Source organism: Schistocerca serialis, chromosome 1 (assembly GCF_023864345.2).
Source record: "Schistocerca serialis cubense isolate TAMUIC-IGC-003099 chromosome 1, iqSchSeri2.2, whole genome shotgun sequence".
Taxonomy (NCBI): domain Eukaryota; kingdom Metazoa; phylum Arthropoda; class Insecta; order Orthoptera; family Acrididae; genus Schistocerca; species Schistocerca serialis.
This window is the reverse complement of record NC_064638.1, coordinates 390,401,710-390,412,633: the sequence shown is the minus strand read 5'-3', so window position 1 is coordinate 390,412,633 and position 10,924 is coordinate 390,401,710.

Here is a 10,924-nt window from a genome sequence, read left to right as displayed (position 1 = left end):
TTATCTTTTTGTTATTGCCCTTATGCATCATCTACAGACCTGAATTTGTATGCATTGAGTTCCACTTAAACAGTCATTATTTTACCATTATTGTTCCAATGTGGTTATTGTTAGGGAGTATAAAAATAAATTTCTCCACATAGTATACTCTGGTCAACAACTGTCGCCCACGCGACTGTCGATGTTACCATTTCCATTTCTATTTCGATAGTTAAGTTACGTATTTTTCAGTATTTAATATTTGTTTTATATGCTGTTGATACTGTATACTCCGTATCGTGTTTATACTAAATATGGGTCAAGTGTGCACTGCTATCCCACTGGTTGGTTTTGGCCTTTGACCTGTGTCCAGTGACGTAACTGTCTTGGGCTGTGTAACATCGTGTAGCGCAGAATATAGACCATAAATAACACAGGCCGCTAACGCCCCTGTCTCTACTATGTTGAGGTTTGAAACCAGCGTGAAAGTCATAGTCATGTGTCTCTGAGCAGAAAGCTAAGTTCCTGTTGTTACGCACTATGCAAACTGGAGCTGACAATTACAGTTTTTATATCTGATATCAAGTGTTTGTGCTAATAGTTGAATGAATTGTGGTGTTATAATTACACATATAGTAGAACAGTTACCGATAACCCAACTGCTCCTTACTTCCTGATATTAGTATGATCGTTATCGTTTTTACATGTGATTAGGTGAAAAATACTGACAGTTCTGTTGACAAGCGACAGAATTACAGTTATTCAGTGAAAACCTGTGTTTGTAGCAGTGTCAATTTTTAGTTCACTGCTTCTACAGGTCTAGAAGACAAAATAACATTTTTGGCAAGCGGGGTTAGTTTTCTGATTATTTCACACTAACATGTTTCAAATATTTTATTATATTTTCATAAAAGAAAAGAAATCAGTTTTTATCCACAACATATGGTTTTTAAACAAAGTAACCGTTTATATTTTACGACTTATGCTCAATCCTAACACATGGAATAAAGTTGCACATTTAAGCGATTGATACATGCACTTGACAACTTCCTTTACTGTGATATCGATTACAGTACAAATAAAATACATCTTACACATAATTTTCTGAAACATACTATGTTTATTGCAAATTTCTGTGGGTTGATGCTTTCCTTTTTTGCCAAGTGCAGAGGAAAAACAAAAATTGATGGCACAACATCTGTCTTCAGTTTCTTTCCAGTAGCAAAGACCTCGGCATCAAAACATTCAGGCAAAAAATGTTTGCACCATGCCGTTGTGTTGTCGTTTGGTTTGAAATTCTCGATTTTTCAAACCAAGGATCCAAACATTCCTCCATATTTCATCTTCGGGAAAACTGTAATCAGTTTTGAGAGTACCATGACAACAAGTTACAAAACTGAACAGAAAAAGCAAATACTTGCTCTCAATAATTTATATAAACTTCCACGCATATTTTTACAGGATAAATATACTGTATAATGACCCTTAACATTCATTTCGTGATATTTAGACTCAAATAATTACTCTCAGATCGAGGAACATTTTCACCTGTGTGGTAATGATATCACTCCTTTGCTTCAGTCTGTTAGTAAACTGACATAATCTCATAAAATCTATAAACAAACCTTTTTGTGTTATAACAAGAATGAAACATTACTTCATTTTGCATACCTTTTAATGCAACCAAACGCTGCGCAAGATCTGCCCATTATAACAAAGAAACTGTAACTGAAAGTACTACAATTAAAATAAAGTGAGCTGTGTTCCAAAAATCGCCTCCAAAACAGTGCACACAATCACAGAAATTCAACTTCCTGAACCTTTTTGCCCTTAGTCATGTGACTTAGATGTTGGTTTCAGAACAATGTCATCATGCACAATCCGTGTAATGGTCTATGGCGCGGCGTATTTGAAATGAACTGTTTTTAAAGGGGATACCTTTCAGTAAGCTCTGGTTGGTGTATTCACGTGGTGAATGTTTGTGTTTACGAGTTGCTTTGTAGTAATACCTAGTTTAGTTGAATGGAGCAGAGTGTTTCAAAGTTGTATTTATTTGTTTTTGGATTTTGGGCTATCAGTCTTCGTTTGCAGTTTGTTGGTATTTCAGTTTGAATGTTGTGGTTGTGTCGCTCGTTTGTATGTAGTTTCGGGCTGGAGATGCGTTTGAATATTCCGATGTCTCTAGTATGGTTGGATTTGGAGTTTATTGTTGGCTTAAGGTGAGTATTTCTAATTCATTATGAAGTTCAACGGCTGTGGCTGCCTGTATTGCAAAATTTTTAATTTTAGTAGTTATCAGTTATTTATTTGTTTTGATTTTTGAGATGTCAGTTTTCGCTTGCAATTTGTTCGTTTTTTAGATTGAATGTTGTGTGTGTGTGTGTGTGTGTGTGTGTGTGTGTGTGTGTGTGTGTGTCGTCGAGGTATGGAAGCAAACCTCGGTCAACATAGGCCTACATGTGACTGTGGAACTGAGTGCAACGGTCTTGAAACTGCATTTGAAATGTGCAACGCTGGACTCGAAATAAGTGTGAGGGAAGAACTGCAAAGTGACTTAAGTAAAGCTAGACAATATGCAGAAATGCTGAAAAGTTTGATCGACTATATGGACCTTCCCACAGATACGCAAACAGGCAAACGAGAGTGTGTATATACTAGGCCTAAGAAAATCTCTCGACCTGTCTTAAATACCAATGTTTTTCGTGTTCCACTAATGAATAAATACGATGTTCTAAGTGCAGACAGCTCAGAATCACGGACAAAAAATCTCAGTGTAACAGGTAACTGCTCGGAAAGATCTGTTGAACAAAAAAGTGCCAGCAGAAACACGTTACCATCAAATACTATTAAACGAAAAAATCGTGTGAGAGCAACTTGTAATAAAACTGAACACGAGACAAAAAAGGAAACAGAGAAGAAGAAGGAAGAAATATGCATATTATCGATGAGTCATGGCAAGGGACTGGCTACAATCATGTCTGATATGCAATCCGAATATAAAGTGATTGGAATTTCGAAACCTGGTGCTCCTCTACGAGAAGTGCTGAAAAACTGTGAAAGTTCCGTGAAAAGCGACGTCAACTGTGTCATAATCGGAGGGGGAAACGATGTCTATAAAAATGAAAGCAGCCTTGCTGTAAGAACACTGAAAGAATCGCTAGGAAAAATTTCACAGGCGAAGGTATTTGTTGTAAACATTCCCTACAGACACGACTTAACGGAAGACTCGTGTGTAAACAAAGAAATCATCGCGACAAATCGGAAATTCAGGAAGATTTGTAGCGGTTTTGTAAACACAACTTTCATTGAAGCAACGAGTTCAGTAAGAGAGCATTTTACTAGACATGGACTGCACAGAAACAACCTAGGCAAGAAAGTGCTTGCGAAAGAAATTCTCCAGGTGATAAAGACAGCAGGAGTGGGTGCCTATGTAAAAATAGCACTACCTGCAACAGGTTTTCTGCCAATGACAACAGAAAAGAAAAGTGCACCAACAGCATATGAGGAAGAAACATCTGCAGATACACCCTATGATGAAAAAATTACAACTGTGCAAACATGTGAAGCGTCACAGTCACCAGTGGCATTATCAGTAGCAGCAGTGGAAAAGGGAGTAACAGTAGCATCAACAGCAGAAGTTTCACCAGCAACAGTAACTATAGTGCCTCTAAAAGGAGAAATGAGAACTGCAGCAGGAGAAGCAGCATCAAGTGTTACGTGTAGACGGAAAACAGCACCTCCTGTCCGTCTAAATGATTTTTTAGTGGAAGGCAGCAGGATGAAGCAGCCCAGGAGATAAGTAGTGTAACAAATTTCACAACACCTCACCAAAACGTTCAATCTAAAATAAACAACAATTATGATCTTAAAATTTGCTATCTGAATGTTCAAGGACTAATAGATAAAGAATTTATTGTAAACAGTTTTGGACTAGATAACAAATTTGATATTTTCTGTCTGAGTGAACATTGGGTTACTGAGAGTGTACTTACAGTTGTCAAACTTGATAACTATAATGTAGCAAATAGTTACTGTAGAAAACTGCATATAAGAGGTGGTGTGGCAATATATATTAATCAGTCATTCAGCTGCTCCATTGTTAAGTTGGACCTAGATTATTTATGTGAGGAACAGAACTTTGAAGCCACTGGTATAGTTATGGACAGTCTTAAGTTAGTAATAGTATCCCTTTACAGGTCACCTAAGGGTATCATCAATGTATTTCTAGAAAAATTGGACATGCTGTTAGATGTACTAAGAGGGACCAGATGGTTGCATTATGACATAGTAATTAGTGGAGATCTGAATGCGGATTTTGATATAACAACACATAAACGTACTGTGACTGAGTTGAAAAACCTTTTAAGACAGTGCAATTTGCACTCAATCAATAACAGGCCCACAAGAGATAAAGCATGTCTTGACAATATTTTTGTCAACTTTAAAACTACAGAAGAATCATGTGCTGTTACAGCGTTTCCATTTTCAGATCATGACTCTGTATCTTTAAACTATACAAGTAGGTTCTGTATTGATAATAGTAATATTCCTAAGCCTGTCCCAAAAGTTATAATCACCAGGCCTGTCACAGATGACAAAATTGTTCAGCTCTGTAAGTCCCTTGCTGAGAGAGACTGGTTCAACCAATGTCATGATGACACAAGTTATAGTCTTAGTGCTGATTTGTCAGGGAAACTATTATTTGAGAGATTTTTTAAAACATTTCTGACACAATTTAATGACAATATCCCCATAAAGAAATGCAAATTAACTGACAAAGGCTTTACAAACAGGGCTACAAACAGACAAAATTCATGGTTCACTAAACAACTATCAAGTATGAAAAACCAAGTTATGGTGTTGCACAATATATGTAGCAATCAGAAAACAGAACATGCCAGATTAGCCTATATAAAATGCAGGAATGAGTATAAAAAAGCCATCGTGGAAGCCAAAAAAGCACATAATTTCAATACCATTGATAATTCTACAAATAAGTGCAAAGCTGCATGGAAATTAATAAATGGTGTTGCTAAAGATGTAAGAAGCAAAAAAATTAATATAAGTCCCCAAAAATTCAATGATTTCTTTATTAAATCTGTTGAAAATGTAGGAAATACTATAATCAAACCTGATATCAATTCATCAGAGTTACTTTCTAAAAATGTTTGCAGAACACCAACAGACACAGGTACGTTTATGTTCTCCGAGGTCTCACCTAGTCATGTCCTAAGCATTGTAAAACGGATGAAATCTTCAGACAGTGTAGATATATACGACATATCCTGTAATTTACTAAAGAAAGTAATAGACTATATTGTGTACCCCTTAACATTCTGTATAAATAAATGCGTATCTGAAGGATATTTTCCCGAAGAACTCAAAGTGGCTAGGGTAATTCCAATATATAAAAAGGGAGATATGGACTCACCTTGCAGTTACAGACCAATCTCCATAGTCGTAGCTTTTTCTAAAATACTGGAATGTGTAATTTACCAACAGCTATCTGTCTATTTTGAAAAATTAGGAATAATTAGTGAATCTCAGTATGGTTTTAGGAAAAAGTTGTCTACTGTGGATGCTATAGACTTTGTAGTCAAATACTTACATCAAGTGTTTGAGGATAAGGGCTATGCTCAACTCACATTTTGTGATCTAAGCAAAGCTTTTGACTGTGTAAAGCATAAGCCACTCCTAGAAAAACTGGAATTCTATGGCATTAGACATAACAGCCTTAAATTAATAAAATCATATCTTCAGAATCGTAAGCAAGTTGTTTGTGTAGGGAGAGAAATGTCGAGTATAGAGCAAGTCAAGGTAGGTGTTCCGCAGGGATCTGTGCTGGGCCCCTTTTTGTTCCTGATAATGATAAATGATCTGCCGTCATTTATCAAGTCCACCACTGTGTTGTATGCAGATGATACAACATTTCTTCATGCTAGTGAGGATTTCAATAGCCTTAAAACTTGTGCAGCAAAGACAATTGACCAAGCATCCTATTGGTTCAAGGCAAATGGATTCCTGCTGAATGAAAACAAAACACAGCAGATGGTCTGTAGTCTTAGAGACAAGCTTCTGTCAGACGATCCAAGTTATGTCAAATTTTTGGGGGTATACATTGATGATAAATTATCTTGGGGTCAACATGTACAATATATTAGTGGTAAATTGTCTAGAGTTATTTACCTGTTAAGGAAACTTAAGGATTGTGTTCCTGAAACATATGTTAGAACATCCTATTTTTCATTCTTTCAGAGTATAATAACATATGGAATTATTTTGTGGGGGAACTCTAGCTGTGTACATGACATATTAATACTGCAAAAAAAAGCTATTAGGATAATTACTGGTTCTGCATATAAGGCACACTGTAAACCATTGTTCTGTGAACAGAAAATCATGACTGTTATAAACTTGTACATATACTATGTTCTAATTTATACGAAGAAGAAATTACCAGAAACAAAAACCAGAGAAAATGTACACGGCCACAATACAAGAAGGAATAGGTGCCTCTATATTCCTTACCACAGGTTGTCAAAGTCACTCAACAGCTACGAAATCATGGGGTACAAATTATTTAATAAACTTCCTCAATCTGTTCAAGAATTACCTGAACAATTATTCAAACAAACAATTCATGACTGGCTAGTCCTCCACCCATTCTATGACATAAGAGAACTTATCAACTGTAATGTAATACTATAATGTTAACAAGAAACCTGTTGTTTCTTTCAAACTATTAATTGTATTTTAGTATGTATATGACGTTGTCTATTGCTGTAATGGCCGAATGACAATAAAATTATTATTATTATTATTATTATTATTATTATTATTACTAGTCAGGTGTTTGGTTTATGGTGAGTAAGTAATCTACTGCGCAGGTAATATCAACTGCCCTCATGTGTCTGCTTATTTGGTAAGCATAGCTTCTGATGTGTACCTCACTCTTCCCTCTCCCATGCTGTTCCAAAACTCGATGTGTCAGCATGTACAGCATCACAGCCAAGCAGTGCATACAATGGGGCATGGGTTGGAGTATGCATCTCTGCATTATGTTATCGAAGTAACTGTACAGTATACACTGTGTAGATAATGCAACAAATACTGTGGACTAAATATACTGAAAATTGTATTCATTACTTTGAATCTATCACATGGCACATATCAACTAATAAATGCATTTTCAGGAGTACAATAACGATAAAAAGTCAAAGAGTAGAACGCTTTTTCTAAAGCTAAATGTTTTTGATATATGTGTGTGGACTGCTGCAAGAAATGAAAATTTGCACCAAGGCATGGATTTGAAGCAGAGTCTCCTGTTCACTTCACAGATGAACTAACCACTACACCACCCTGGCACACTGCCTTTGCACAACTGCACAGGCTACCCGTAGCATGCCTCCCTCCTGAATCCAAATTTACATTCAAGCCTCAGCCCACTTGGTATTCCCCCTAAACTCGAACTGCATTACAGATTAAGCGTATTTAAACAGATAAAGAGACAGATACAACAGTTTTAGATAAAACTTTAATTCATGGAACTTTGTTTCTGTAATCCAGTTTTGATGAAACAAAGCATATATGGTGTTCGAGGGTACGCTCAAGATACCTGTGAAAACTCATATGAAAAACCATTGAGTTGTTTTGGAGATTAGCGTGTTCAAACAGGTAGATAGATACGACGGTTTTAGATAAAACTTTGAATCATGATATCTCTTTCTTCCCTGAGACTATTTTGAAGAAATAAAGCCTATATCGTGTCCAAAGCTATACTCAAATTACTTGTGAAAGCACAATGGCAATTCGTCTAGTAGTTTTGGAGCTTATCGTCTTCAAACAGACAGATATGACAGTTTTACAGATTTATTATTAGTATAGATAATAAATCTTTGGGGGGAGGCGGGGAGGAGGAGTGCATTTGTTGAGGTTGACGAGTCACAGTTTCGTAAAAGGAAATATGTCAGAGGGAACCAGCTCGTTGGAGAAACAGTGGGAAGGGTTGGTGTTTCGGGAGGTGGATGTTCTGACTCTATTTTTGGGGTTGTTGGTCGGTGACTAAAAGGGTTTTGGAGGGATGAATTGAGCAATATATTGAGGAAAGTCTATATTTATTTCAGATTTTTTTTCATTTTATAGTGATTTGGGACGTAGGGATTACACTGTTTTACAGTTAATCATAGTTTGGAATTTAAAGACTACAAAACGGGGGCATGTATTATCATGGTAGAGGGTATTTGGAGGGTGGCGAGTTACATCTGTTGTAAGGATGGCGTAGAGTTACATTTTTACTCTGCAGCCTCATTTTGATGTGTATCGTTAGTGAAGAAGTGTGCCTTATAATTTTTGTCCATTTAAAGCTTTCATGAAATCTGTTGGAAAATGAGCAGGCTGAGGGGGGTTGGTTAATTTTTTTGGGGTAGGAAGGTTGGGTTCCTTATGGTTGTGAGTGGGATTTTTAGTATCTTTGTCATTAATTGAGCTCTATGGGTTAAATGTGTTTTGCGATACCGATTTTTGGGTTGTGAGGGGAGGTGTCTGGTATTAATGTCTTCGTTTGAGATGTGTAGGTCAAGTGAAATATTCGATTCCAATTCCATTTTCTTATTCAGTTTTATTTTAGTTCTTTTTATTCTATATGAATTCGTGTGTATTATTGTTAGATTATGTGGTTGTTTTGGAATGATGTTAGTGTTGTTGTATTTTTATTTTGTCCCAAAAAAACCATAATTTCAGCGTTTGTCCCGCCAGTTTCGTTTTATTGGATGACTGAAATATTTCGCGTGTTTCTTACGCTTCTTTGCGGCCATAATGGTATATCTTGTTGACGCCATCTTGAAGGACGTAAGCGGCCTGTTATTAAATGTTATCTGTGGTTGTTAACTAGGTTTTTTATTCCAAATTTGACATCATGGATGCAGAGGAGGTTCTCATCTTCTCTGATGATTCAGAAGTTGAGGAAAACACTGTGTCTTCAGTAAGCACAATTCAGCTTTCAAGCAAAAGATGTCAGAGGATGAAGAAGAGGGTGTTGTAATTGAAGATACAAATGGGTAAAGATAAGATTACTAAGTGGCTAAAACAGAAGCCCTCTACCGACATACATTTATGCGGACACACAATGTAATCACACATCTGCTTGGAACTTAAAACGGAGCCTGACAGATGAATCCGGAAACTGACCAGTTTCGTCCTCTCTTAGGATAAGAAACTGCAAATATTTACAGAGATACTGTCAGGTAGCATTTTGGCAAGAAGTGAAATGTCCATAACATCGCTGAAACACGAAAGAGAGGGTTTACTGCATCTTACAGGTACAATGATGTCATTTAGGAAAAATCTAATCAAATGTACGGCAATTCGACAATCAATGGTGTAGAACACAGGTCGGCTAACCGCGGGCCGCATGCAGTCCGAGTCAAGTATTTGTGCGGCCCGCCGTTCTCGGCTGTTTTTTGTAATAATATGCACCTAGTAACAAACAGTCCAACCCAAGAACGTCCACTAATGTTAACAGCTTCTTAAGGGTGTAATTTTCCTGTTCAGTAACAGACAAAAATACTTACAGAGACAGTAATATTTTTAGATGTGCTTCTTAATTTTAATTGAAGTTGGTTAATCGGCCGTGAGCTAAGTTGGCCACATACCTTAGATACTGAGGTGTAAGTAGCGTGGCCAATGCGGGGTTAAAGAGTGTGATAAGGGAAATATTTTACTGTTCGTCTTGCAGTGCTGATAGTTGACTGACGTGCACAACTCGTAGCGATAAGCAGCACTGACGTGCACAATTCGTAGCGAAAAACAGCTGTGGTGTAACTTTAGACACGGAAATAACACGGATTTGTGAATGAGACTGTCATCTTAATATGCGATACTTATTTGCAGCAAGGAATATGAAATTAAATTAAGGCTGCTGTAATATAAATGCAATGAGCAAAAGAAAAGTGGCATTCAAAACAGATAGTAACCTTTTGTGATCTGTCTCACATTGCATAATGCATTTATATGTATGTGCAATTACTGTCATTAATCAATCAATCATCCGCTCACACAGACAACAGAATACCACTCCGTGGCTGCAACAACTCTAGGGTCATTGAGGGGTGGCGGCAATAAGAAACAGAAAACAGTCGACATGAAGTGTTCCGCGTGTTGCCGGTGGTCAACTTCTAGCGCTTTTTCTATAGCTGTTCTGTTGTAGGCTAATAATATACTAATTCGTGTGAAGAAAACGTTAACTCTGTCCAAAGGCCCTGACGGGTAATCGGTAGCGACCGACCGTTGTGCAATCCTGCGCCAATAGCGTCATGGGATGGGTAAATGGAGAGGCATGCGGTCAACACACTGATCTCCCGGCCGTTGTCAGTTTTCGTTACCTAGAGCCACTAATATTCGGCCAAGTAGCTTCTTAACTGGCATCACGTGTTTGACTGCAACCCCTAAGTCATGTACAATAAATAATAAGTTCGGTACATACGTGGAGCCCGAGGCGCCGCCACACAATGTCAGTAATGCCTCTTGAGCAAAAACGTTTCATGACCACTGGTCTAGAATCATGTTACTAACCAATGACTGAAGAAAGTTCCCGCTTTCTCTTATGATACTTGCGTTTGGATGATGTAAGAGACAGACTTGAGAAAGCAAGTATCTTACTGTAGATAAACAGATGTTAACATTTAGGGGTAACTGTCCTTTTCAGCAGTTCATACCTAGCAAACCAGCTAATTAGCCTATGGACTGAAACATTTGCTTCAGTTGATGCTAAGACAAAAAGTACAGTAAATTTAGAAAACTATGTTGGTTCGCAGCCAGATGGACGTTATACATAAGACAATAGCCTACTCGATGTTCTAATAAGAATGGTGGAGCAGATTGCGGGGACTAAGGAAATGTAACCATTGGTAACTGAATTTCGACTTCCTGTGCTGCTACGCCTGTCGTC